Source organism: Pleurodeles waltl, chromosome 1_2 (genome assembly GCF_031143425.1).
Source record: "Pleurodeles waltl isolate 20211129_DDA chromosome 1_2, aPleWal1.hap1.20221129, whole genome shotgun sequence".
Lineage (NCBI taxonomy): Eukaryota > Metazoa > Chordata > Amphibia > Caudata > Salamandridae > Pleurodeles > Pleurodeles waltl.
This window is the reverse complement of record NC_090437.1, coordinates 1,041,302,072-1,041,329,662: the sequence shown is the minus strand read 5'-3', so window position 1 is coordinate 1,041,329,662 and position 27,591 is coordinate 1,041,302,072.

Here is a 27,591-nt window from a genome sequence, read left to right as displayed (position 1 = left end):
TACCCGACCTCCTGGGAGCTCTCATCGCTAAGGGGGAAGTATCTGGAGAGACCATCAGCATTGGCGTGGTCAACCCCTGGGCGATGCTCCACCGTAAAGTCCATCCCCTGTAGGGAAATGGACCACCTCAAGAGCTTAGGATTTTCACCCCTCAGCTGCATGAGCCATCTGAGGGGCCTGTGGTCTGTCTGAGCCAGGAAGTAAGTCCCAAAAAGGTATGGCCTCAGCTTCTTCAGTGCCCAGACCACAGCAAAAGCTTCTCTCTCAATAGCACTCCACCTCTGTTCCTGTGGTGATAGCCTTCTGCTAATAAAGACTACTGGTTGGTCTAGGCCCTCCTCATTTAGCTGTGCTAGGACTGCCCCTATGCCATGCTCTGAAGCGTCTGTCTGTACGATAAATTCCTTGGAGTAGTCAGGGGCCTTGAGCACGGGCCGTGCACATGGCTTCCTTTAGAGAGTCAAAGGCTTTCTGACAAGCCTCTGTCCAATTCACCAACCTAGGGTGTTTCTTGGAAGTGAGTTCTGTCAAGGGTGACACAATGGTACCATAGCCCTTGACAAATCTGCGGTAGTATCCTGGTAGGCCTAAAAAGGCTCTCACCTCAGGCTGTGTTCTAGGTGGTTGCCAGGCCTTGATAGCTTCAATCTTCGCCTGGAGTGGCTGTACCTTGCCACCACCCACTAGGTGTCCTAAGTATACCACGGAACCCTGCCCAATCTGGCACTTACTAGCCTTGATGGTCAGGCCTGCCTGTTGCAGGGCCTGAAGCACCTCCTTGAGGTGGAGCAGGTGTTCCTCCCAGCTGGAACTGTAGACAGCTATGTCGTCCAGGTAGGCTACACAGAAGGCATCCTTGCCAGCTAGGACCCCGTTAACCAACCGTTGGAAGGTAGCGGGGGCATTTTTCAACCCAAATGGCATCACCCGGAACTGGTAATGGCCATCAGGTGTGGAAAATGCGGATCTCTCTTTAGCCTCTCAGTCAGGGCGATCTACCAGTACCCTGAAGTAAGATCAAACGTACTCAGGAACTTGGCAGCGCCCAGTCTGTCAACGAGCTCATCAGCTCAGGGGATGGGGTGAGCATCAGTTAAGACCCCGGTAGTCCACACAGAACCGGAGTTCTGGCTTCGCACCTGGGGAAGTAGCCTTAGGGACCAACACCACAGGGCTGGCCCATGGACTACCGGATTTCTCAATAACTCTTAAAGCTAACATCTTGGAGACCTCCTCCTTGATGCTGGCCTTCACCTTATCCGATAACCTGTAAATGTTGTTCTTCACAGGGAGACTGTCACCTGTGTCAATGTCATGAACACAGAGGTGGGTCAGTCCAGGAGTAAGGGAGAACAGGGGGGAGAATTGCTCCAACAGCTCATAGCAGTCTCCTCTCTGGTTTAGAGTCAGGGAGTCAGAGAGAATCACACCTTTCACTGACCCATTACCTTCTTGGGCAGAGAGGAGGTCGGGGAGAGGTTCACTCTCCTCTTCCATTCCTTCATCTGTGACCAGAAGCATGTTGACTTCAGCCCTCTCAAAATGAGGCTTCAGTCGGTTGACATGGTGCACCCTTAGGGGGTTCCTAGGAGATTGAAGGTCCACTAGGTAAGTGGCCTCCCCTTTCCGCTCCTTTACTTCAAATGGGCCAGACCAGCGGTCCTGGAGAGCTCTAGACTCTACTGGCTCCTTTACCCACACTTTGTCTCTAGGTTGAAACTCTACCAGGGTGGCCTTCTGGTCATACCAGCGTTTCATTGCCTCTTGACTGGCCTCAAGGTTACTTTTGGCCTCTTTCTAGAAGTGGTTCATCTGGTTGCGGAGGGGCAACATGTAGCTGACCACATCCTGAGGGGGCGCCTTTGGAGCTTTCTCCAACCCCTCCTTGACAATGCTTAAGGGTCCCCTTACAGGGTACCCATAGAGCAGCTCAAAGGGACTGAACCCTACCCCCTTCTGGGGTACCTCTCTGTAAGCAAAGAGAAGGCATGGTAAGAGGACGTCCCACTTACGCCTCAAGGCCTCAGGGAGGCCACCAATCATGCCTTTCAAGGTCTTGTTGAATCTCTCCACAAGACCATCACTGACTTCACTCTCTGTAGGAGATTGGCCTGATTGCAACAACAGTATCTTCACTGTTGCCTCCTCTGAGATACAAGATCACTAACTTTGCATGGGCTATGGCCTGATCGGTACAAACATGGCCAACTTCATGGTGGACTCCTCTAGAATAAAGGGTTGCTGAATGGAATATGCACACAGATGATGGCCAGAAGGGTGCAGCAGCCATCTATTCACACCTTTCTATGGGGTTCCAGTCACCAGGATCCCCAACTGGACCTTGCTCCCTCCAAGTGCTTTCTTCTTCTTAACAGGGCATTCAGGTCTTGGCAGAGAGGCAAGCACTGCAACTCCAGGATTCGGTAGCAGGTGGTCTTGGATTTCCTTTGGTGATGTCCCCTCACCCAGCTCAAAAAATGGCAGGCATTAGCCCCCAGTCCTGGTTTAGGGTGGTCAGAATGTTTTGTTCCACCTGCTGAATTGGCAGAATTTGGTAACTCCGCATTACTCTAGTGACGTGGAGTTCCAGCCAAATTCTGCCAGTCAATTCAATTCAGCTTTATTTTGGCATAAAATACCATAACAGCATACAAACAAAATTCATGACTCTCTAAAAGAAATTGAGCATCTTAGAAAAATCAAAAAAATCAGGCCCATAATAAAAATCAAATCCTGAACACCCCCAAGGCAATATAATTCAAATAAGAAAGTTAACAATATAAATGTTATAAAATGATCGATTTGTCAATAAAGATATTTTAAAATACACAATACTAGTCACCATTGGATTTTTTCAAGTCCATGTAGTGCAAGTAGGCAAGTTATCAATAAACGTATTTTAAAATAGACAATTTGTCAATAAAAAAATTAAAAAATACACAATTCAAATCACCTTAAAATTTTCCGATGCAACTCTAGTTACAGGTCTTAATACAAACGAACAGTAGGAATTGAATCTCTCTGATAATAGCAACGGCTACGTGTGTGCACTAATAATATCCATTATAAATATAAGGTCCATACTTTTCTAGAAAGACGTTTGCCTCTAGCGTACCATATTGCTTCTAAAAACCTTGCCGTTGCTCATACCACAATCACGTGTGAACTTGTTTTACAGATTCTAAGAGCCGAATGGCAATCCCTAATGGCCAATAATTTGCATAGTGGTTTTATCCAATAAGCCCTCTGTTTCTTGTACGCCTGACAAAAGAATAAAACATGTGCAACACTCTCTTGGGCCATGCATCCTATTGGACAGAGGTCGATTGGATTTTCTGTTTGTTTCCATCTTGATGTGAAAGTCCGCAAGGGTAAGGATCCAAGTCTAAATCTAATATAAAGTGCATGTGTTAAGGGTGAGGTTATTATGTCTAAAAAATGCTCAAACTCATAGTGACTCTTAGTTAATAAAAAGTCCTTTGTCAAACTGGGAGATGGAACTAATACCATCTTGTTTAATTGCCGGCTCGACCAATAGACATCCTTCAGAATCTGGTTGGCATTCTTTTGGAGAGGAGTAGGATCAGACAAATACAGGCCTAGGCCTAGCTTGTGGAAAGGAATTTTTACATGATTGCACCACAGAACTTTCTCCATGTTGGGGCCTGCTAACACTGCTCTAAGCCAGAATCTATACTGGTCTAAAATATCTGTAGACCATAATCTAATCCAATATTGGAGTGGCCTTAGGGTAGCTAACTTTGCTACAGAATACAGATTTAAATCCATCCATATGGACAAAGTGGGAGAACTCGAAGGAACTTTACATAAAGTTTTTATATACGAATTTTCTGACCTCTCCAATTCTTGCCAATTGCAGTATCCCCATAGCTCGGCGCCATAGGTGACTCCTCCTCTAAACTGACTTGTATAGTTTTCTATTGCCGCATGATGGAATATTTGAGTGATCTGGCAGCAAATCTCAATATACTACCAGCTTTTTGTTTCAACACATAATACACTTTAGCAGGTGGGCTGACCATTTGTGTGAATCCTTCATCCTGATTCCTAAGTGTTAGACTTTTCATCCTTGGCGAGGTCTCCCTTAACTTTTTGGCTCTGTTCCCCAGGTTGTTGATGTGTGCTGGACTCTGATGTTTCTGTTTTTGTTACTCTGGGTACTTTACCACTGCTAACCAGTACTAAAGTGCAGGTGCTCCTTTACAAAATGTGTATGTAATTGGTTTATCCATGATTGGCATATTTGGTTTACTAGTACGTCCCTAGTAAAGGGCACTTGAGGTGCCAGGGCCTGTAAATCAAATGTTGCTAATGGGCCTGCAGCACTGGTTGTGCCACCCACATACATAGCTCTGTAATCATGTCTCAGACCTGCCACTGCAGTGTCTGTGTGTGCAGTTTTAACTGTAAATTCGACTTGGGAAGTGCACCCACTAGCCAGGCCTAAACCTTCCCTTTTCTTACATGTCAGACACCCCTAAGGTAGGCCCTGGGTAGCCCAAAGGTCAGGGTGCAGTGTATGGTTAAGGTAGGACATAGAGGCCCTCATTACGAACCTGGCGGGCGGGGGAGAAGTGGCGGTAATACCGCCAACAGGCCGTCGGAAAAAGAAATTGAACTATAACCATGGCAGTTACCGCCATGGTCATCTGCCACTTCTCCACTCTGACCGCCAGGGGGGTGACGACCGCTGGGATGCAGACTTCGGTCTCCAGGCGGGGGGCCGTCACCAGACCACCACCGGTATCAGGACCCTGCATACCGCCATGGATTTCGGATGGTTTGGAACCGCCACGAAATCCATGGTGGTAGGCACTATCAGTCCCAGGGAATTCCTTCCCTGGCACTGATAGGGGTCTCCCCCACCCCCTACCCCAACCCGAGTCCTCCCCCACCCCCACCCCCTGCCACCCCCCTAAGGTGGCAGGACCCCCTCTCCACCCGACCGCCAACATGCACATACACAAACCCCTACACGCACACAAACACTACAACACATACCCGCACACATACAAACAGACATGCACACAGACCGACCCGCACACATTTCCCATACACACAACACATCCCCCGCATGCATACATGCATTCACACACCTCTTCTGCATACTCACATGCACAGCCCCATGCACGCACACAACACACAACACCCTCCCGTAACGGACGATCATCTTACCTTGTCCGTTGATCCTCTGGGACGTGACAGGATCCATGTGGGCTGCTCCGCCTCCAGCTCCCCGTCACCAGAACACCACCACGGCAAATCCTGGGTTTGAATTCGGTGGGCGGTGTTCTGATGAAGGGGCGGTGGAAGTGGAGCAGCCTCCACTTCCCCGCCGAACGCCAGTATGGCTGCTGGCGGCTCTCCGTCTGAAAAAGGACGGAGGGCGCCAGCAGTCATAATACGATGCGCAGAAAACCGCCTGCGATGGCGGTCTTCAGCACAGCGGTACCTCAGTGGTCTTTCCAAAAGACCGCTGAGGTCAGAATGAGGGCCATAGTAATGTGTTTTATATGCACTGACTGTGAACTATTGCTAAATTTGTTTTTCACCGTTGCAAGGCCTGTCGCACTCTCATAGGTTAACATGGGGGCTACCTTTAAATCTGATTAAAGTGTATATTCCCTTTGGGAGTGGATGGACATGTGGAGTTTGGGGTCTCTGAGCTCACAATTTAAAAATACATATTTTAGTAAAGTTGATTTTAAGATTGTGTGTTTGAAAATACCACTTTTAGAAAGTGGGCATTTTCTTGCTTATACCATTTCTGTGACTCTGCCTGTTTGTGGATTCCCTGTCTGGGTCAGTTTGACAGTTGGGCTGGTTGCACCTCACACTAGACAGTGACACAAAGGGAGCTGTGGTATAGCCTGCATATCCTTATGAGCCATCTGTTCTAGGAGGGAGGGGAGGAGTGGTCACTCGCACCTGAAAGGGCTGTGCCTGCCCTCACACAATGCAGTCTCCAACCCCCTGGTGAGTGTCTGGGGCCTGGCCTGGGCAAGTCAGGATTTCACATTCAAAAGAGACTTTACTTTGAAGTAGGCCTACTTCAAAGGAGGAATTAGGTATAAGAAGGTCACCCAAAACCACAGACTTTAGAAACCCTTCTGGAAACAAGAGGAACCTCTGCCTGGAGAAGAGCTGAAGAGCTGAGGAGGAAGAGCTGCCCTGCCTGTGACTTTGCTTTGTGGAGCTATCCTACAGTTGCTGCTTCTGCCTGAGTAAGAGGGCAAACACGACTTTGTGTGCCTTCCATTTTGAGAAGAAATCTTGAAGGGCTTGTTCTAGAGCTTGCCTCCTGTTGTTTGAAGTCTCAGGGACAGCGAAGACTTCTCACTGCCAGCACCTGGAGTCCCTGGAGAGACTCCTACTCTGCCCTGTGGTACCCATCCAGTTCCTGGGACCCTGAAAGGAGAACCTGGCAGCCTAAAGACAAGGAAATCCACGCACAGAGCGCTGTGTGGGGAAAAGATTGACGCAACTCCGATCTGTGGCTGAACAAATGACGCGCTGCTGGCTCCGCAGCTGAGAAACGGCACTTGCAGTAAACGCGACCGAAGAATCGACGCACAGAGCAGGAGAAATGACACACCGCATCGCAGACGGAGGATGGGAGATCACAACCCGTGCTGCGTGGTTTTAGGCTCATCGTGTGTCTGGATTTTGGACTCAAGTACCGCTGTGCGTGGAAAAACAACGCGAGGCCTGCCCGGACGCGAGAGTGCTGACCAGATCGATGCACAGCTCTCCTGCGGAGAGAAGAAACGACGTACCCCGACCCGGTGAAAGGAGAAACGTTGCACGGTCCCTCTCGTAAGTGGAATCAATGCCTCGCAAGCCCTTTTTGACGCGCACTCGCCCGTACGGGGATATTTGTGACACACAGCAGTAACATTTTCACGCTAGCAGTGTTAGTGTGTGTTTAAAACTACTTAAAGACTCTTTTTGCATTTTTATTGATAACTTGACTAGTGCATTGTTGATTTTTGTTGTTTTGGTCTTGTTTTGTTAAGATAAACATTTCCTATTTTTCTGAACTGGTGTTGTGTCATTTTGTAGTGTTTTCATTAAGTTACTGTGTGTGTTGGTACAAATATTTTACACCTAGCACTCGGAAGTTTAGCCTACTACTCTGCCAAGCTACCAAGGGGGTAAGCAGGGGTTAGCTGAGGATGATTCTCTTTTACCCTGACTAGAGTGAGGGTCCTTGCTTGAACAGGGGGTAACCTGACTGACCAAAGACCCAATTTCTAACACTAAGTAATCAAAATCCATTAAGCATTATCGCTTTCCTCATCCTGCATTTTAAATCTCCGAACACCATGTATTTGGTCTTTAGATCCATTGATTTGAAAGCCATAATCCCTGCAGAACAACCAAAAATTCTCAAGCAACCTATTTAAACCTGTAGCAGTTTGTGAAAGCAGTAGGGTATCATCTGCAAACAGGAGACATAGGCCCTCATTACAACATTGGTGGTAAATCCCGCTTACAGCTTGCAGAAGACCGCCAACACAATGCTGCGATGGCAGAATTCTGCTACAACTATTACGACCCACAGCTCAGAATCCGCCAAAATTCAGACACCCAGACAAGTCCGCCACACCAAAGGTCAGTGATAAACTGGCGATAACAAAACCGACACCGTCACGCCAACAGGTATACGCCCACACTATCACGACCCACTATTCCACGCAGTGGTCTTTCAACCCCGGTATTCCATTGGTGGTACACACCGCCGCGCTCCAAATACACACACATTTACAAAACACAACCACATTGGACAATTCCAAATACACACACCTGATACACATAAACACACCACTCCCACACACAAAATCCAATATAAAACACACATGCACATCACCCACAAACCCTTATGACCAAAATTGAGAAAGAAGGCCAGAGAGATACACCACCAGAAACAACACTAGCATCCACAGGGACACAACACCATCACTCACACACCATCCACGCACCTCAGACAACACACACAAACACATCCCCTCACACATCACAACCGACACCACCTTACACATCACCCACACCACATCATGGCAACTCAACAACACCCTAGGGTCTCTGAGGAGGAGCTCAGGATCATGGTGGAGGAAATCATCCGGGTAGAGCCACAGCTATTCGGATCACAGTTGCAGCACACCTCCATTGCAAGGAAGATGGAGCTATGGTGCATAATCGTCGACAGGGTTAACGCAGTGGGACTGCATCCAAGAACTAGGGATGGTGCGTTCCGTGGTCTCAAGACACCAGATTGCAGTACAGAGGACTGGCGGCGGACCACCACCTCCTCCCCCACAACTAACAACATGGGAGGGGCAAGTCTTGGCTATACTGCATCCTGAGGGCCTCGCAGGAGTAGCAGGAGGAATGGACTCTGGTAAGTCAACTCTTAACTATTACATCCCCCGCCCTACCTGCATGCTTTCACATACCCCCACCCTCACCCCCATCACTCTAACACCTCACAAATGTCCAACTATCACAACCCACCGATCCCAACATCAAGCCCTGCATGCAGCACCAAAGCATGGACACCCATCACCAAAGCATGTCCACTACAGATACCCACACAGACCCCAAACCAATTATCACACAAGGTCCTAGACAAGAATGCAAGCACTGGAATACAGGGTCACTCACCAATTGCACATGATGGCACACACAGATGCAATAATCATGCCTTTACACCCCTGCAGGACCCCTACCCAACGTCACGGGACAGGAGGTTCCAGACATGTCCATTCCCCCCACAGAAGAGGCCCACAGTGATGACAGCAGCTCTGTCCAAGTGGATTAAGATGACCAGCCCAGCCCATCTGGGACCTCGGGCCACATGTGTCCCATGAATGGCGCCTATGATGTTGGCAATATGTCCCAGGGCATAGAAGTCACCTTTCACTATAGGCAAATCCTCTACCTGAGGGAAAACGATGTAGCTGTGCATGTGTTCCAGCAGGGCAAACAACACTCTGGACAACACGTTAAAGAATATTGCCTGGGACATCCCTGATGCAATGGCCACTGTAGTCTGAAAAGACCCACTTGCCAGGAAATGGAGCACTGACAGGACCTGCACTTGAGGGGGTATTCCTGTGGGATGGCGGATAGCTGACATCAGGTCTGGCTCCAACTGGGCACACAGTTCATGGATTGTTGCATTATCAAGTCTGTACGTGACTATTGCGTGTCTCTTTTCCATTGTCGACAGGTCCACCAGCGGTCTGTACACCGGAGGATGCCGCCATCTCATCACCTGCCCCAGCAGATGTGCCATCTGGAGGAGAACAGCAAGCAGAGAGTCAGCCAACACTGAGGTATCACAAACTGTTATTTGCACACATTTGTTGATCACCAATGTGCCTGTTACTGTGTGTATGCAAGGCCTAGATAGGTATGATGCAGTTATCATTAATGCCATGTGGCCCCCTGAAATGGCGGCTGCCTGACCTGTAAGGTGGGACAAGGAGATATGAGGTAACTGCACTGGCGTTCTACACCGTCGCGGTAGGTGGTCAAAAACCGCGGCGCAATCCTGCATTGGTTAACATTGGACCCTCAGGGTCCCAGGAGCCAATGACGATGTGCGCTGGTGGTGACGGTACGCATTGTCGCGGACGTGACCGCCATTTGCTATCTGTAAACTCACTTGATACCTGACCTTCAACAGGAGAGGACCTACACTGCAAGTTCTGCTGTGACCTCAGTCTGGAAGTGACGATGGCTCATGTTTCTGGGGAAAAGGCCCCTGCCTTCACTTTGGAGGAGTTGGAGAAGTTAGTGGATGGGGTCCTCCCCCAGTACACGCTACTGTACGGTACTCCAGACAAACAGGTGAGTACACTGTGAGCATGCTGCATGGGCAATGCCTGTTTGGAGTGGTGTGGATGGAAGATACATGGGGGAGGACTGAGCCCTGCATAAGCGGACCGTGAGTGTATGTGCGTCAGGCAAGGGTGGGAATATGGGCCAATGACTGTGACGGTCCAGACAGTTAAAGTTTTTCCTTGTCCCCTGTACTATTCCTGTAGGTCAGTACCCACCAGAAGAAGGATATTTGGCGTGCCATAGCCAAGGATGTCCGGACCCTGGGGGTCCACCACAGATGGAGCACCTACTGTCAGGAAAAGATGGGAGGACATTCGCAGCTGGAGCAAGAAGATGGCAGAGGCCCAGCTGGGGATGGCCTCCCAACGTGGGAGGGGTGCCCGTCGCACCATGACCCCCCTGATGTTCCGGATCTTGGCTGTGGCGTATCCGGAGTTGGATGGGAGCTTGAGGACATCACAGCAGCCACAAAGGGGTGAGTACAGTCACATCCATCTGACTCTGCGCACATTATGAGGTGTCTGGGTGGGAGAGGTGGGCAGTGGGTTACCCTAGGCCAGGGCGAGCTTTGTAGGCAAGGTCCCTTTCTGAGGCAGGCCAGGTGGCACCCCAATCCCACCAGTGGTAAGAGCCATCTACACCTAGTCAGGCTCCTGTGACTTCCATGTCTGCAGCAATCTGGCATAGGCCTTGTACCCCATGGCCCTGTGAATAATCTAGGAACTATAAGTGCATGGCGTTGTGCAGAGGGCTGCTGTGTCTGTAGTGTCCGCCAACAGTAGTGGTGTTGCATACTCTGAACATGTCTTTCTTCTGTCTTCCCCCTTTTTGTGGTCTCCCTGTTCTTGTATGCAATAGCATCATCAGGTGGAGGAGCAGTGGCACCGGAGGAGGAGGGAGCTGCATCCCACTTGGCCCTGGAGGGCGAGACAACGGAGTCTGAAGCCACCAGTGGGATGGAGGGCGAGGGGAGCTCCACGTCGGGGACAGGTGGTAACAGCAGCGACAGCGAGTCCTCCTCTGATGGGAGCTCTCTTGTGGTGGCGGGCCCCTCTGTGCCCCCCGCATCAACAGGTACAGCCGCCACCACCCCTACCAGCACCGCTCTCCTAGCAGCCCCTCACCGTGTGTCCCGTGGCTGCTCACCCAGGAGGGTGGGCATTTCCTTCACCTCAGGCCCTGCCCCAGTCAGCCCTGCAGCCCTCAGTGAGGAGGCTATTGACCTCCTGAGATCCATCCAGGGTGTCAAGAGGCATTTGCAATAAACAAATGCATACCTGGAGGGCATTCATTCTGGCCAGGCAGCCCAACAGAGAGCATTTCAGGCTCTGGCCTCAGCACTGATGGCAGCCATTGTCCCTGTGTCCAGCCTCCCCCTCCAACTTCCTCCACCCAGACCCAATCCCCTGTACCTCAGCCTATCCCAACCACACCATCAGACACGCATGCACACACCTCAACACACAAGGGTGGTTTAGGCAAATATAAGCACCACACATCCCACAGGCACTCACACAAGCATCATACCCATGCAGACATACCAACATCTATTGCTTTCACTGTGTCCCCCTCCTCCACGTCCTCCTCCTCCCTCCCTGTCTTGTCTCCATTCACACCTGCATGCACTACATCTTCAGCCACTACCTCCATCACCAGCACGCCCATCACCACACACCGCTCACGTGCACTCACCACCCCCACTACCATTCACACATCCCCTGTGTCCTCTCCCAGTGTGTCTTTGAGCCCTCCTCCCAAAGTACACAAACACAGGCACACACCCTCCCAACAGCCAACCACCTCACAACAGCCTCCAGCCTATGCACCTTCACCCAAATTCAGCAAACTTACACCTCCTGCAGCCACAACCTCTTCCTCCACTCAGAAACCCCCTCCATCTACCCGTCCCAGTAAGTCTAAAAACCTTTCCTGGCTAATATTGACCTCTTCCCTACAACTCCACCCCGTCCGTCCCCTAGGGCCAGGCTTTCCAGGTCCCAACCCAGCACCTCAGCCACCACATCACCAGGCACAGTGGTGCCAGCAACAGCAGGCTATTGGAGTGCGCCAACCAACAGAACTGCCAGTGTGCCACGGAGCGAGGTCAATGACATTCCGCCACCTGCAAAAGTTAAAAAGTTTCCCACATCCCGGAGGGAGTAGCAGAAAACACCTGCCACCAAGCGCTCAGGGAAAACGAAAGGGGATGGTGGCAAGACAGCTGCACCACCATCCAAGGTGGGGAAAGGCCAGAAAATAAAGGGCAGGTAAGGAGAGGGCATGGTGGCACCGACAATTGGACCAGTGTCACACCTTCTGTCCACGCCGACGGCAACCTGTACGGCAGAGAAGGCCGCCACCTGCACCGTCACCTGCAATGCCACCTGCACCGCCACCTGCACCGCCACCAGCATCGCTGTCAATGAGGCCACCACCAGCACCGCAGTCACAGAGCCCACCACCAGCACCACCGCCACAGAGCCCGCCACCAGAACCACCGCCACTGAGCCCGCCGCCAGCACCGATGCCACAGAGCCCTCCGCAAGCACCGCCGCCACAGACCCCGCAGCCAGCCCCGATGCCACAGAGGCCGCCGCAAGCACCACCTCCACAGAGCCTGCCGCCAGCATCGATGCCACAGGGGCCGCCGCAAGCACCGCCGCCACAGAGCCCACCGCCAGCACCGATGCCACAGAGGCCGCCACCAGCACTGTCACAACTGAACCCGCCACAAGCATTGCCAGCGGCCCAGTGACATCCTGAGCCTGTGGCACCACCGCAGACATGGCTGCTATCCCCAATGGTCAGTCGTCCGATGCTGGTGGTCAGTTTCAGGAGCCTGGGTAGCTTCCATGATGCACGACTTTCAGTGGAGAAAGGCATCCACTACCTCAGTCCTTGGAAGGATGAAGCACTCTGGGCACCAAGCCCCCTCCAGAACCAGTGGAGAAAGGCATCCACTACCTCAGTCCTTGGCAGGATGAAGCACTCTGGGCACCAAGCCCCCTCCAGAACCAGTGGAGACTGTTATCCACTTGAGAGACTGTGGCTTTGCACTCCCCAGGATAAAGCAGTGGGCAAACCACCCACTGGAGAGACTTGAGAGACTGTGGCTTTGAACTCCCCAGAATAAAGCAGTGGGCAAACCACCCACTGGAGAGACTTGAGAGACTGTGGCTTTTCACTCCCCAGGATACAGCAGTGGGCACGGAACCCCCTCGTGGAGCAGTGGTGTTGTGCATTCATCAGGCTGAGGTGCCCCCTCCCTCCCCCTGAGGTGCCTGTTTCATTTCGATCTGATGCCCCTGCAGTGTTCTCTCCGTTTGAAGTCTGGTGTCATGTGTGGGCCTCGCCCATGCATTTTGGGACTCTGATCCACGGACGATGTTTGAGTAATATCCGGACTTGTGTAGTTGGTGTACATATTTGTATATACTGATTTTTGAAATTGCACTATCTGATTTTTATTGATTACATTTGTTCAAATCAATTCCTTTTGTCCTTGCATTATTGAAGAGGGGGTGGTGGGGTGTATATGTAATGTTGCTGCATGTATTTGTGTGTAAGGTGTTGTGGGTGAGGGTGGGGGTGGGGGTGTTGCGTGTTGGGTGTGTGTGTCACTCTCTTTTACCTCCCCTGTGTTGTAGATGCAGTACTCACCATGGTCGTCGCCACCATCTTTGGTGCTTCTGATAGAGGAGCAGGAAGACCATTGCAGGGAGTATCTGGATTACTGGCTCCATGGCGTCCTGGTTCCTCGTGAGGTGTGGAGAGGTGAGTGTTTTGACTTCCAAGTCCTGTTTCCACTGTGTTTTTGTTCACATTGGTTCCGCCATGGAAAAGGTGGCAGATTGCCGGGTTGTGATAGGGTGGGTGGTACATTGTCTTCCGCCTGTCTGTTGGTGGTGACCGCCGGGGTGTTTGTTTGTACCGCCATGGCGGTCGGAGTGTTAAAATGGCTGTCTATATTGGAGGTTTCCGCCATGGTCGTGATTCAATTTTTTTAACAGCCGGCCTGTTGGCGGTCCTACCACTGCTTTAACACCGACCACCAGGGTTGTAATGAGGGCCATAGTGTTTTGGCTCCATCCAGTTCCTAGGCATCATTTCCACGAGCAATTAAGGTATACATGCGTTTATGAAAAGTAAGAAAAGTGTGGGGGCTAATACACAGCCCTGTCTCACACCTTTCTGTAAGGGAAATTCCTCTGTGAGTTCGCCATCTGTTACCCATATTATTCTAGCACAACTTCCGGTATATAGTTCTTGGATTAGTTTTAAAAGGGGTCCTGGGACTCCAATCTTACCCATGATTTCCTATAGTTTATCTCAGGAACCAGGTCAAAAGCAGACTTTAAATCTACAAAGGTGACAAAAAGTCTCCCTGACTCTAGATCAACATTTTTCCATTTTATGGATAAAAAACAACAAATCTGATCTGTTGTTCTTGTTTTCTGTCTAAATCCTGCCTGCAGGTGGCTTACGGCACCATTATCCTTTATCAAATCCCTAAGCCTACCCAAAACGTGATAGGAAAATATCTTTTGTAGGTTGTCTAAGAGGCTTATTGGTCTGTAGTTGCCTGGAATTGACATATCCCCTTTCTTATGGATTGGGACTATTATCGCACCTCTCCATGTTCGGGGAATTTGAAACCCCATCAGAATAGAATTGGAAATTCTATTGATGTAGGGACACCAAAATTTGGGGGTCCGATTTGAACACATCACAAGGAATTCATCTAGGTCAGGCGCCTTTCCAGATTTTTGTGCTAAGTTTGCTTTCTCTGTTTTCCTCAGGGTGAAGGGTAGGAGCATGGCTTTTTCCAATATATCTTTCTCTATAGGGATCTCATTACTTGCAGGTGCAGTTGTTTCCTGTATATAAAGGTTTATAAAATATTGCAGCCAGTTCTCAGCAGGGATATGACAATCAGGTATTGGATTTTCATTTCGCTCTCTAGTGGCAATCAAAAACCAAAATCGATTGGAAGTTCTATCCTTTGCTGCTAGTAGCAGTTCTTGCCAGGTCTCCTCCTCCCATTTGGACTTACAGATTTTTATTATATGGGCATAATCACGTCATGCTAGGGTTAGATTCCCTCTGTTGTTTGCCCTTGCTGCCTCCAAGAGTCTACTCTTGGCCTGTCTACACTCATTGTTGAACCATCTGCTATTGTTCCCTCTGGGCTGTTTTTTCCTCATACAAGCTCTAAAAAATAGATCCCTCAAAGAGGAAAAAAACATTAAAGCCCTCATTATGACTTTGGTGTAAGCGGTAAGTCCCACTTACCGCCATGCTGACTGCTGCCAACATACCGCCGGTGCAGTGGTTTACCGCTACCCATATTATAACACACTGGCGGTATCCAAACCCACACTGTTACGCCAACAGAACTATGACCAACGAATCACTGTGGCGGACATTCAACCGCAGTAAACCATTGGCGGTACACACCGCTGCACTCAAAATACACACACACATACAAAACAGCACCACATTGGACAATTCAAAATACACATGCCTGACACACATACACACACCACACTCACACACCCACACCACTATAAAACACACACACACTACCCACAACCTTTTACAACTAAACAAATTTGACAACAGAGAGAGAGAGACACCATGAGCAACCACAGAAACAGAGCCAAAGAACATCATCACCCATACACCATCAACGCACCTTAAAGCACACACCCCAACACCTCACCCCACACACTGTCACACACACCACACACACTACACCCATGGCACCACAAAGACACCCCAGATTCTCAGAGGAGGAGCTAAGGGTCATCGTGGTGAAATCATCTGGGTAGAGCCACAGCTATTCGGAACACAGGTGCAGCAGATATCCATTGCAAGGAAGATGGAGCTATGGTGGAGATTCGTGGAAAGGTTCAACGCCGCGGGACAGCACCCCAGAACAAGGGATGACATCAGGAAGAGGTGGAACGACCTATGGGGGAAGGTGCATTCCGTGGTAGCAAGACACCAGATAGCAGTACATAGGACAGGCGGTGGACCCCCACCTCCTCCCCCACAACTAACAACATGGGAGGAGCAAGTCTTGGCAATCATGCATCCTGAGGAACTGGGAGGGGTAGCAGGTGGACTGGACTCTGGTAAGTCAACTATTTACTACTTTTAGCCCCGTACCTGCATGCCATCACACATCCCCACCCCTACCCTCACTCCCATCACTCCATCACCTCACATACACCCCATCATCACAACCCACCCATCCCAATACCAATCCCTGCACGTAACACCAATGCACAGACCCCCATCACAGACCTGCATGGACATACATCACTAAAGCATGCACATTAGAGAGAATCACCTAGCCTACAAAACCAATACTCACACAAGGCAAAGCTGATAGGGCAATCACAGCCATAGAGGGCAACACACCCATGCACAAGATGTCACACACAGAAAAAAGAACACTGTATTTACATGCCAACAGGTCCCCCACACAACGTCACTGGAGAGGAGGTGCCAGCAACATCCAGTCCCCCCACAGCAAAGGCCCACAGTGATGACAGCAGCTCTGGACACCTGGATCTGGATGATCAAACTGGCCCATCAGGGATCTTCGGACAGTTGGTTACCCAGGCACAGTCCCATACCACCACACAGCCTCCCCCTCAGGAAACACCAGCACAGCACCTATCCAGCAGGCCCATACCCCTGTCCCCAGGACATGTCAATCAGCAGTGTGTCCACAACTACAGGGAACCCAGGACACCCCACAAACACAGGACGATCAGGGACCTGGGGTCAGTGGCGGTTGGCACACAGTTCAGGGGACAGAGGCACAGGACAACAGGGAAGCTGGGAGGACTGCTGTGCAACAGGAGAACAGGCCCAGGGAACCGACTCTCCACGAGGCACTCACTAACATCCGGGGAGAATACCACCATTCCCAGGAGACGATGGGCCAGATACTGGACAAGTTGCAGGGGGGACAGTACCTGGGGATCAGGAAGGAACGGAAGGACAGCAACACCACCCTGGTCACCATTGCAGTGGTGCAGGCAGACATGGCCAACACCATGAGGGAGGCAGTGGCACACCACCGGGCCCCTGACACTAGCCACACCAATAAACAGCCCTTCACCTCCTCTGCTGCTAGTGGACAGGAGGCCCCGCCACAGGACCAACAGGCACTCCTTCCCCAGCAGAAGGAGAACCACCACACAAACGGTCCCTGCGATCCAGGCAGAAGCTAGAGAACATTGCCAAGACCCCGCCAGGAAATAAGACTCTCCTGATTGTCACCCTTGTGTCCCACTCTGTCACCCTGTCCACCTTGGACTGCCATTGCTCCCCTTCCTATGCCCCCTTGGACAATGCACCTGTGATACAAATAGACTGGACTCTATCCTGGACTTTCCTCCACCATCAACCCAGCCCATTTCACTAACCCCTCTACTTCTTAGCACTTTAATAAACTCCATTGAAAAAATATACAAGTATGGAGTCTGTCAAATGATTGAACTATGTATTTGTTTTACAAGCATTAAACACTGCAATAGAACTGTACAGGAATAAATACATAGGAATGATCTGTAGTAGGCTGCAGTCAACACACCAGGTGCCAGGGTGGGGCACAAATATCTGAAAATAGAGATGCCAAAGGGTACAGTAAGTGGCCATAGAATTGGGAGAATCTGCCTGCCATGTACAATAAAGCATCAATGTAAAGTGAAGTTACAGTGTCCTACCTGTGTGTCACTGGAAGTACTGTCATATGATAGTTGTTCTGTTGTCCTCATCCTCATCCTCTGCCTCCTCATCTTTACTGTCCACAGAGTCCACTGCTGCCACACGCCCATCTACAGCCTCATCCGCATGCAGAAAAGGCACCTGGTGTCTCAATTCAAGGTTGTACATCATGCAGCATGCCATAATTATCTGGCAGACCTTCTTGGGTGAGTAGTACAGGGATCCACCAGTTAGATGGAGGCAACAAAACCTGGCCTTCAGGTGGCCGAATGTCCTTTCTATTATTATTCTTGTTCGCTCATATGCCTCATTGTAACGTTCCTCTGCCCTTGTCCTGGGATTCCTCACAGGGGTCAGTAGCCATGAGAGGTTGGGGTAACCAGAGTCACCTGCAACTATCGAGGGATACCTGTTAGACACACACTAACCCCTATGGCCCACACCATACTCATACACCAACCTCCACTGGGAGGGAACCAGGGCTCACCTATTAGCCACACCCGGTACCTCTGAAGTTGAGCCATCACATATGGGATGCTGCTATTCCTCAGGATAAAGGCATCATGCACAGACCCAGGATAATTTGCATTGACGTGGGAGATGTACTGGTCCACCAGGCACACCATATGCACATTCATCAAGTGTTCCATCGATTGCCCCAATGATGTTGGGGATATGTCCCATTGCATAGAAGTCAGCTTTCACTGTGGCCAAAATCTCCACCCGGGGGAAAACGATGTAGCTGTGCATGTTTTTAATTGGGGCAAACAACACTCTGGTCAGCACTATTGAGAACATTGGCTGTGACATTCCTGCTGCCAAGCCCACTGTCACTTGGAAGGAGCAACTTACCAAGTAATGGAGCACAGATAGGCCTTGCACAATAGGGGGGATCCCAGTGGGGTGATGCATAGCAGATATCAGGCCAGGTTCCAATTGGGAACACAGCTCTGTGATTGTGGCCCTGTACAGTCTATAGGTGAGGATAATGTGCCTGTCCTCTATTGTTGCCAAGTCCACCAGGGGTCGGTACACAGGGGATGTCTCCATCTCCTATTCATTCGCAGCGGTTGTAATCTAGGGGGCAAAATGAGGAGCAGCTGGTCAGTATTCCACATTTCCAAACACTACACTGCATTGAATGATGTGACTGTAAAAGTATATTGTTGGATAGGCGCAAATGGTGCCTATGTGTACTCTGATGCAGTTAGGTGCCATGGCCTGCCCCCCCTGAAATGGCTCTGCCTGCCCTGTGTGGTTGGACATGTGGAAATGAGGTAATGCCGCTGATGTTGTGCACCGTTGCGGGAGGCAGTCGAGTACTGCTGTGTAACTCCTTATTGGTTGTCATTGGGCCCTATGTGTTACAGTGGCCAATGATGATGTACGACGGTGGTGACAGTATGCACCGCTGCGGACATGACCAACATTTTCTATCTGTTCATTGACTTGCTACCTGACCTTCAACAGGACAGAACCTACACTGCAAGTGATGCTGTGACCTGTGTCTGGAACCTACTCTGGCTTGTGTCACTGGGGGAAGGGCCCTTGCCTTCTCTGTTGCAGAGTTGGAGAGACTGGTGGATGGGGTCCTACCCCATTACTGAACGCTGTATTGGCCTCCAGACCAACAGGTGAGTATACTGTGAGCACGATGCATGGGTCATGAATGCATGGAGTGCGGTGTGTGAGGGCCTCGTGTAGGGGGGGTTGGTGGAAGGGTTCTGGGCAGCATGATGCATGTGTGGTGGGCAATGTCTGCGCATAAGGGGATGGGAGGGCTATGGTGGGACATGAGTGTAAAAGGCCGGAAGGTCTGACTGATACCTTTTTCTATGTGTATTTTTCAGCAGGTCAGCGCCCATCAGAAAAAGGGTATATGGCGTGCCATCGCCAAGGACGTGCAGACACTGGGGGTCTACAGCAGCCGGAGCACCCACTATTGCAAATGGTGGGAGGACCTGAGACGCTGGGCAAGGAAGATGACGGAGGCCCAGCTGGGGATGGCCTCCTAACGAGGAAGGGGTGCCCGATGAACCCTGACTCCCCCGATGGCCTGCATACTGACGGTGGCCTATCCAGAGCTGGATTGGCGCATGAGGGCATCACAGCAGCCATAGGGGGTGAGTACAGTTTCAAAATATACTACTTGCGCATGGTGGGGTGGTTTCTGGGTGGAGGATGTGGACCTGTGGGTGTCCTTAGGCCAGGCTGGACATTGCAGGGTAGGTCCCATGTTGGGAAGGGGCTGATGAACACCACCTCCTACCAAGCCAGTAGGCATCCACTACTGGGCAGGTGTCTCTGGGTGTCAGGTATGATGCTATTGGCGTTAGGTATTCCTGTCCATGGCCTGGTGACTAGCATTTCTACTGGTTGTGCATTTCCTAGTGTGTAGGGCTGTTCCCTGTGTGATTGTGTGTGTTGTGTACGCCAACGGTGGTGTTGTTGCCGCCACTGACCAAGTATATCCTTTGTCCCTTCCCCCCCTTTTTGTTTTGTCATCCTGTCCTTATGTGCATTAGCATCATCTAGCGGAGGAGCAGAGGCACCAGCGACGGAGGGAGCTGCATCCCACAGGGCCCACAAGTCCGAATCCACTGACGGTGAGAGCATCAGTGGGATGGAGAGCGAGGGGAGCACCACGGCGGAGACAGGAGAGGACAGTTCTGACAGTGATACCTCCTCCGGTGGAAGCTCCCTGATGGTGGTGACATCTCTGTGCCCACCCCAACTACACGTACAGCCGCCACCCCATACCAGCACCGCCCTAACAGCAGCCCCTCAGTGTGTTTCCCGTGCCCGCTCACCCAGGAGGATGGGCATCTCCTTCGTCCCACGCACCTCAGGCCCTGCCCCAGTTAGCCCTACTGTCCTGAGTGAGGAGGCTATTGACCACCTGCGATCCATCTCTGTTGGAACAGTCAACCATACTGAATGCCATCCAGAGACTAGCAGCCCATTTGCAACAAACAAATACATTCCTGGAGGGCATTCACTCTGACATGGCGGCCCAACAGAGATTAATCCAGGCTCTGGCCTCCTCCCTGATGGCAGCCATTGTCCCTGTTTCTAGCCTCCCCCCTCCAACTTTCTCTACCTAGCCCCATTCCCCTCAACCCCGACCTATCCCAAGCACAAAGGCAAACCAGCATGCATAGAAGACAAAACACAGGAGTGGCTCCGGTAAACACAAGCACCACACATCATCCCAAAGGCACTCACACAAACACCATCCAGATGCAGACATACCAACATCCACTGCCTCCACTGTGTCCCCCTCTTCCTCGTGCTCCACCTGCCACCCAGTTGCGTCTCCACTCACACCTGCATGCACCACATCCTCATCCATTACCACCATCACCAGCACACCTATCTGTACACACCCCTCACTGGCAGTGAACACCCCCACATCCATGCTCATGTCCCCTGTGTCCTCTCCCACTGTGACTGTGCCCCCTCATCTCAAAGTACACAAATGCAAGCACTCAGAAACCCAACAGCCATCCACCTCACAACAGCATCCAGCCCATGCACCTGCACCCAAAATCAGCAGACACCTCCTACAGCCACTTTCTCTTCCTCCACTCCCAAACCTTCACCATCTTCCCGCCTCACTGTCCCTAAGAAGCTTTTCCTCTCCACCGTTGACCTCTTCCCTTCCCCTCCCCCCCGTCCTTCACGTTGAGCCAGGGAGGTCAGAACCCAGGTGAGCACCTCAGCCACCCAATCCACCGCCATAGTAGTGTCGACAGCTACTGCAGGTGGGAGAGGCTCCAGGGAACCAGGCATCACCACTGAAAGTGTGCCTGCACCAGCTGCCAAAGGAAAGAGCAAGGAGGCACCACCAGCTGCCAAAGGGAAGGGCAAGGGGCTTTCACCAGCAGGCAGGAAGGATAGGAGGCAGGGTGTTGGGACTGATTCTGAGCCCCACCACCAACTATGGTGGTTCAGCCATCCAAGGCTGCAGGGGAAGGGCTGGAGCCTCCCCCCACTACTGCCTACACCGCCACCAGCACCACCACTGCCAACAGCACCACTGCCAGCAGCAGCAGCCCCAGTAGGCAGACGTCAGAGGCTGCAGGGGACGGGCTGGAGCCTCCCCCATCACTGCCTGCACCGCCACCAGCACTGCCACCAGCACTGCCAGCAGCAGCAGCCCCAGTGGGCAGCCGTCTGAGGCTGCAGGGGAAGGGCTGGAGCCTCCCCCTACCACTGCCTGCACCGCCACCAGCACCGCCACCAGCACCACTGCCAATAGCAGCAACCCCAGTGGGCAGCCGTCCGAGGCTGCAGGGGAAGGGCTTGAGCCTCCCCCCCAACACTGCCAGCCCCGACATTATCCCCGCCACTGCCACCACTGAGCAGCCATAACCACCGGTGGACAGTGTGTAGTCGTGCCTCCATGGGCTGTAGTGCGTCCTGGACCCTGCAAATCCTGTAGGTGTGACACCCAGGTGAGAGACTGTGACCGTGCACTCCCCAAGATCTGGATCACAGGGCACAATGCACCTCCAGAACCAGTGGAAGAAGCCATCCATTCACCCCATCCTTGCCAGGATGAAGCACACTGGGCAAAATGTCCACTCCAGAATCAGTGGAGAACCCATCTACTCACCCCATCCTTGCCAGGATGAAGCACACTGGGCACAAGGCCCCCTCCAGAACCATTGGAAGAAGCCATCCACTCACCCCATCCTTGCCAGGATGAAGCACAATAGACACAAGGCCCCCTGCAGAAACAGTGGAGAAGCCATCCACTCACCCCATCCTTGCCAGGATGAAGCACACTAGGCACAATTCCCCCTCCAGAACCAGTGGAAGAAGCCATCCACTAGAGAGACTGTGGCCTTGCACTCCCCAGGACCAAGGAGTCAGTCAATCAATCAATCAAAAAATTTATAGAGCGTGCTACTCATCCGTAAGGGTCTCAAGGCGCTTGGGGGGGGGAAGGGAAGGGGGGGGGGATGGGATGCCGATTACTGTTCGAAAAGCCATGCCTTGAGGTGTTTTCTGAAGAGCAGGAGGTTCTGAGTCTCGCGGAGGTTGGTGGGGAGGGAATTCCAGGTTTTGGGGGTGAGGTAGGAGAAGGATCTGCCTCCGGTGGTGGCGTGTTGGATGTGGGGGACTGTGGCGAGTGCGAGGTCGGTGGAGCAGAGGTGGCGAGTGGCAGTGTGGAAGTTCACTCTTTCGTTGAGGTTGGTTGGTCCAGTGTTGTGGAGGGAGCGGATGAGGATTTTGAAGATGATCCTTTTGTTGATGGGAAGCCAGTGAAGGGATCTGAGGTGAGAGGAGATGTGTTCATGGTGTGGGAGGTCCAGAATGAGGCGGGCGGCTGCGTTCTGGATCCTCTGGAGTTTTCGCTTGAGCTTGACTATGGTGCCGGCGTAGAGTGCGTTTCTGTAGTCTAGTCTCCTGCTGATGAGTGCACGGGTGACGGTCTTTCTGGTCTCTATGGGAATCCATTTGAAGGCTTTTCGCAGCATGCGGAGGGTATTGAAACAGGAGGAGGTGATGGCATTGATTTGCTGGGTCATGGAGAGAGAAGAATCCAAGATGATGCTGAGGTTGCGTGCGTGGGTTACGGGTGTTGGGGGGGATCCTAGGGCGGTGGGCCACCAGGAGTCATCCCATTTAGATTTGTTGGGGCCGAAGATGATGATTTTGGTTTTGTTGGAGTTAAGCTTGAGGTGGTTTGCTGTCATCCATTTGGCGGTGTCAAGGAGTCTGGCGTGGAGGTTGGTTTTGGCAGTGGTGGGGTTTCGGGTGAGGGAGATAAGGAGCTGGGTGTCGTCTGCGTAGGATATGATGGTGATTCCGTGTGGCAGGAGGATGTTGGTGAGCGGGCCATGTAAATGTTGAAAAGGGTGGGGCTGAGGGAGGAACCTTGGGGGACTCCGCAGATGATCTTGGTGGCTGGGGAGTGGAAGGGAGGGAGGCGGACTTTCTGGGTTCTTTCGGTGAGGCTGAAAGCAAGCCAGTCCAGGGCCTTGTGACGAATACCTGCGTTGTAGAGGCGTGTGCGGAGTATTTGGTGGCAGACAGTATTGAAGGCAGCGGAGAGGTCCAGGAGGATGAGTGCGACGGTCTCGCCCTTGTCGACTCTGATGTCATCAGTACATGCGATGAGGGCGGTCTCAGTGTTGTGGTTCTTGCGGAATCCAGACTGGGTGGTGTCTGGTGGTGTTGTTGCGGGGAGCGTTAGGGTTGGCGTGGGGTGTGTGTTTGTTTCTGGTGTTTGTGAGGGAGCAAGAGAACCGGCATGCATAGCAGGTGAAGGGTCCCTGCGTATGTTTGGGGTTGGCTTCGGTACAGGTGGGGAGCAGTCCTGGGTTGAGGGAGTAGAGTGTGTTTATTGAGTAGTGTTGTCTGGGGGGGCCAGGGGGACTGGCGTGGGCGCGGTCCAGGAGCGGACGGGCACAGACGGGCTTGCCTCTGGCAGTGGGCATGTAGCCCCCTCCAGGACCAGTGGCGTTGTACCATCTTCTGGCTGAGGTGTCCCCCCATCCCCTGTCCCCCTGAGGTGCCTGTGTATTTTCGACCTGATGCCCCTGCAGTGTTCTCTCTGTGTTGTTGCAGGAGTGAGGTGGGGCCTTGGCCTATGTGTAGTGGCCCTGTGGCACAGGGACATTGAGGACTGGGCAGTGTCCCTCCATTTCTAAATATGTATATACTGTTTTGATTTTGATGCAGGAATTTCTACTATTTTATCTTATTACACTCACTTTAATCAATTCCTTTTGTCCTTGCTTTATTCCTGAGGGTGGATATGTAATGTTATTGCATCTGGTTGTGTGTATGGTGTTGGGGGTGGGGTGTTGAATGTTGCGTGTGTGTCGCTCTCTTTTTCCTCCCTCCTCCCTTGTGTGCTAGGTGGCAGTACTCACTGTGGTCGTCTTCGCCGGTGTTGATTTTCGTAATGCAGGAATAGGTATACAAGCATGGGGAAGATGTACAACTCGGGCTCCATGGCGTCATGGTTGTTCCCTGAGTCTCTAGGGGAGAACTTCTGTGTTCTGTGTCCACCGCGCTTTTGTTGTCATTGGTACCACCCCGGAAAAGGTGGCGGATAGGCCTGTCTTAATACATTGGGCGGAACATCGTCTTCCGCCTGGCTATTGCCGGCTACCGCCTTAGTGCTTATTGCTATTCAATAAAATATTTATTCAACACTGTAATTTTTATATTTAAATATATTGATATGTGTATATATGTATATATATATATATATATATATATATATATATATATATATTATATATATATACTAATGCATTTAAAAATTGATACAATTAATATAATGTAGCTCTTTATCTATGTGTTTATATATGTGTATATATATATATATATATATAGAGAGATTTAGATATATGTATAGACAGAGAGAGAGAGATATTTAAAAAAAACAAAGGTTACAAAGGACATTATAGTTAGATTCACATTTTAAACATACCAAACCACAGAAATCCACCTGTTATAGTTAGTTATTTCATGTAACTATAATTCGCAGTCGGTGTGTTAAAGTGAATGTCTGTCTGAGCAGTTTCTGCTGTGGTCATAATTCAATTTTTTTGGCGCCGGCCTGTTGGAGGTATACCACTGCTTTATCACCGACCATCAGGGTTTTAATGAGGGCCTAAGTGTCTTTCCATAAGCTGTGTAGATGGCCTTGTAGACGATGCGTCTGGGGAAGAATAGTTGAGGGTTAATTCATTCAATTTAGCCATTAGGCTACTAGATTTTGCAAAAGTCTTCCATTTAATTGAGCGTTTGTTATATGCTACTAAGATAGGGAGCATGCCTTCATATTCGCGCTGCACATTGGCATTGGTCTTAAGCCACCTCTCACACTGTACTAAAGTAGGTGAATGGTCACTACTGTATTGTTCCCCCACCTTAAGGTCTCTAAATTTGTTGCAACTCCTAGCATCAATCAAAGCACAATCAATATGGCTGTTGTAACTCCCTCTAAAAAAGTTGGTTTAGCAGGCATGTCAGAGGGGAACCGCCCATTTCCAGGGCAAAGGCCATGCATTAGCATAAGATCAATCACCTGAAGAGCCCTGGTGCTAGATGTAACCTGGTTCATTGTTGAGGAAAAAAGGGGAATTCCCCATGAGGGATCCTCAAGTTGAGTTAGTTCCGAAAAAAAGGAATTTGGCTCCAGGGACACATTCAGGTTTCCAGCTATGAGAACGTAGTGGGTAGGATGGAATTGCAAAACCAGTGCACTCAACATGCTAATAGTAATGGTGGTTTGGTTAGGTGGGCCTGGTCTGTTATATACATTGACACATAAAAGCTTAGGGCCCTGAGTTAGCTTTATAGAAATTGCCAATATGTCACATGAATCAACATATATGTCCCTCAATTCCCTCGCAAGGAGACTGTTTATCCATGTGATGAGTCCCTCCACTCCCCTCCTGGCCTCAGATAGTCTTGCACTCTTACAATATGAGATAAACCCCTGTCTAAAGATATTCGAGTTGGACCAGGTCTCCTGAAAAAGACAAACATTAAAAGTATCAATGAACTGCCCCCACCCAGGATCTATAATCTTACTACAGATGCCAGCTACATTCCATGAAATTAATTCACAATCAAAGGATCCTGGCCTCACAAAAGTACCCGTTGTACAGTCTGGAATTGGTGTAAAATTTAACTGCACGTTTGTAACTACCACATTTACGGGCTCAACCTGATCCATATTTCTAGCCGATGGCTGATCCAATGATGATTGGCTGCCTGGCCCTGGTATTGTATGAATAGACAAGGGGGTAAAAGGTAGAGATAGTCAGTCGATATCGGAAAGATTATCGTGTTGCAATGGACCCTGTGTCACAGGGAGGTGCTTACTCTTAGTGCCACTCGCCTTCACATGTGCCAACAAAAGCGGAGAGGTGCTCACAGTCCCTGTTCTGTTGAGGCCCTCTAGCAAATCTTTGCTGTTTCTCAGTGTATCACGCAAATTTAGGCCTCTTCCTAAGGTTGTAGATTGCTCCCTCTCGTATTCCATAGCAGATAGATGACCCCTAGGGTCCGGAAAAATATCAGAAACAGGGGAATCCCCCAAGACACCTATTCAATGCACCTGGCGGGAGGGACTAAGAACAATGTTAGAACAATTCCTAAAAGGGTTCCTTGCTCCAGAGATAGGAGACCTTCCACTAGTTTGGTACACGTAAATGTTAATTCTATTGTATCCCAATGCCCTGGAATTTCTGTGTGACGCGTGGCAAAATAATATCCGAATATATTATAGATCCGCACTGCCTGACGTGTCTAATCCAGTGGATGACTTTGATCTTTAAGGACGAGCTACTTTCGTGTGCTGAATGCGACACTGGTGGTACGTTGCACATAAAGATTTGATGGGCCATATCATATATTTTACTAGTTGGAGCTATATGAGATTGTTCGTGAGAGCTACTCGCTCGAGAACCAAATGCTAAATTGCCTCCCTTTTGCACTATTGGTCCAAAATCTGATGCAGTGGTAGGGAACTTCTTGCTACAGCAGCCCGGCTTGTAAGATTATCAGTCATTAGAGCCCTCTGGGTTTCATAGATGGGCAACACAGGAGCCAGGCAATCACTTTGGATAACTTGATTTCTTATGCCCCTATCCAGCAGATATAAGAGATTAAGCAACTCCTCCATCATTTGTCTTAATACTCTAATTTCTTCTCTTAAATTTAAAATGGTGGCATCCTTGTCTTCGTGGGATGGAATTTGGGCATATGTTTGGCAAGCTGTTTGCACACCTTGGTTAAGCATGTCAGTGCCCGGAAAATCTTCAAAAGACCCCAAGGGTAAAAAACGATTTGAACAAGGAATCTCGTAAATGGTTGAGCTACACGGGGGAGCGTCCCCCAAGCTCCCACAAGGATGACTGATGGACTCACTGTCAATAATGGGATATCGCACGCCCCTGGGGTGGGTTCCACAGTTGCCGTTATTACTTTAGAACCCAGTTCTCC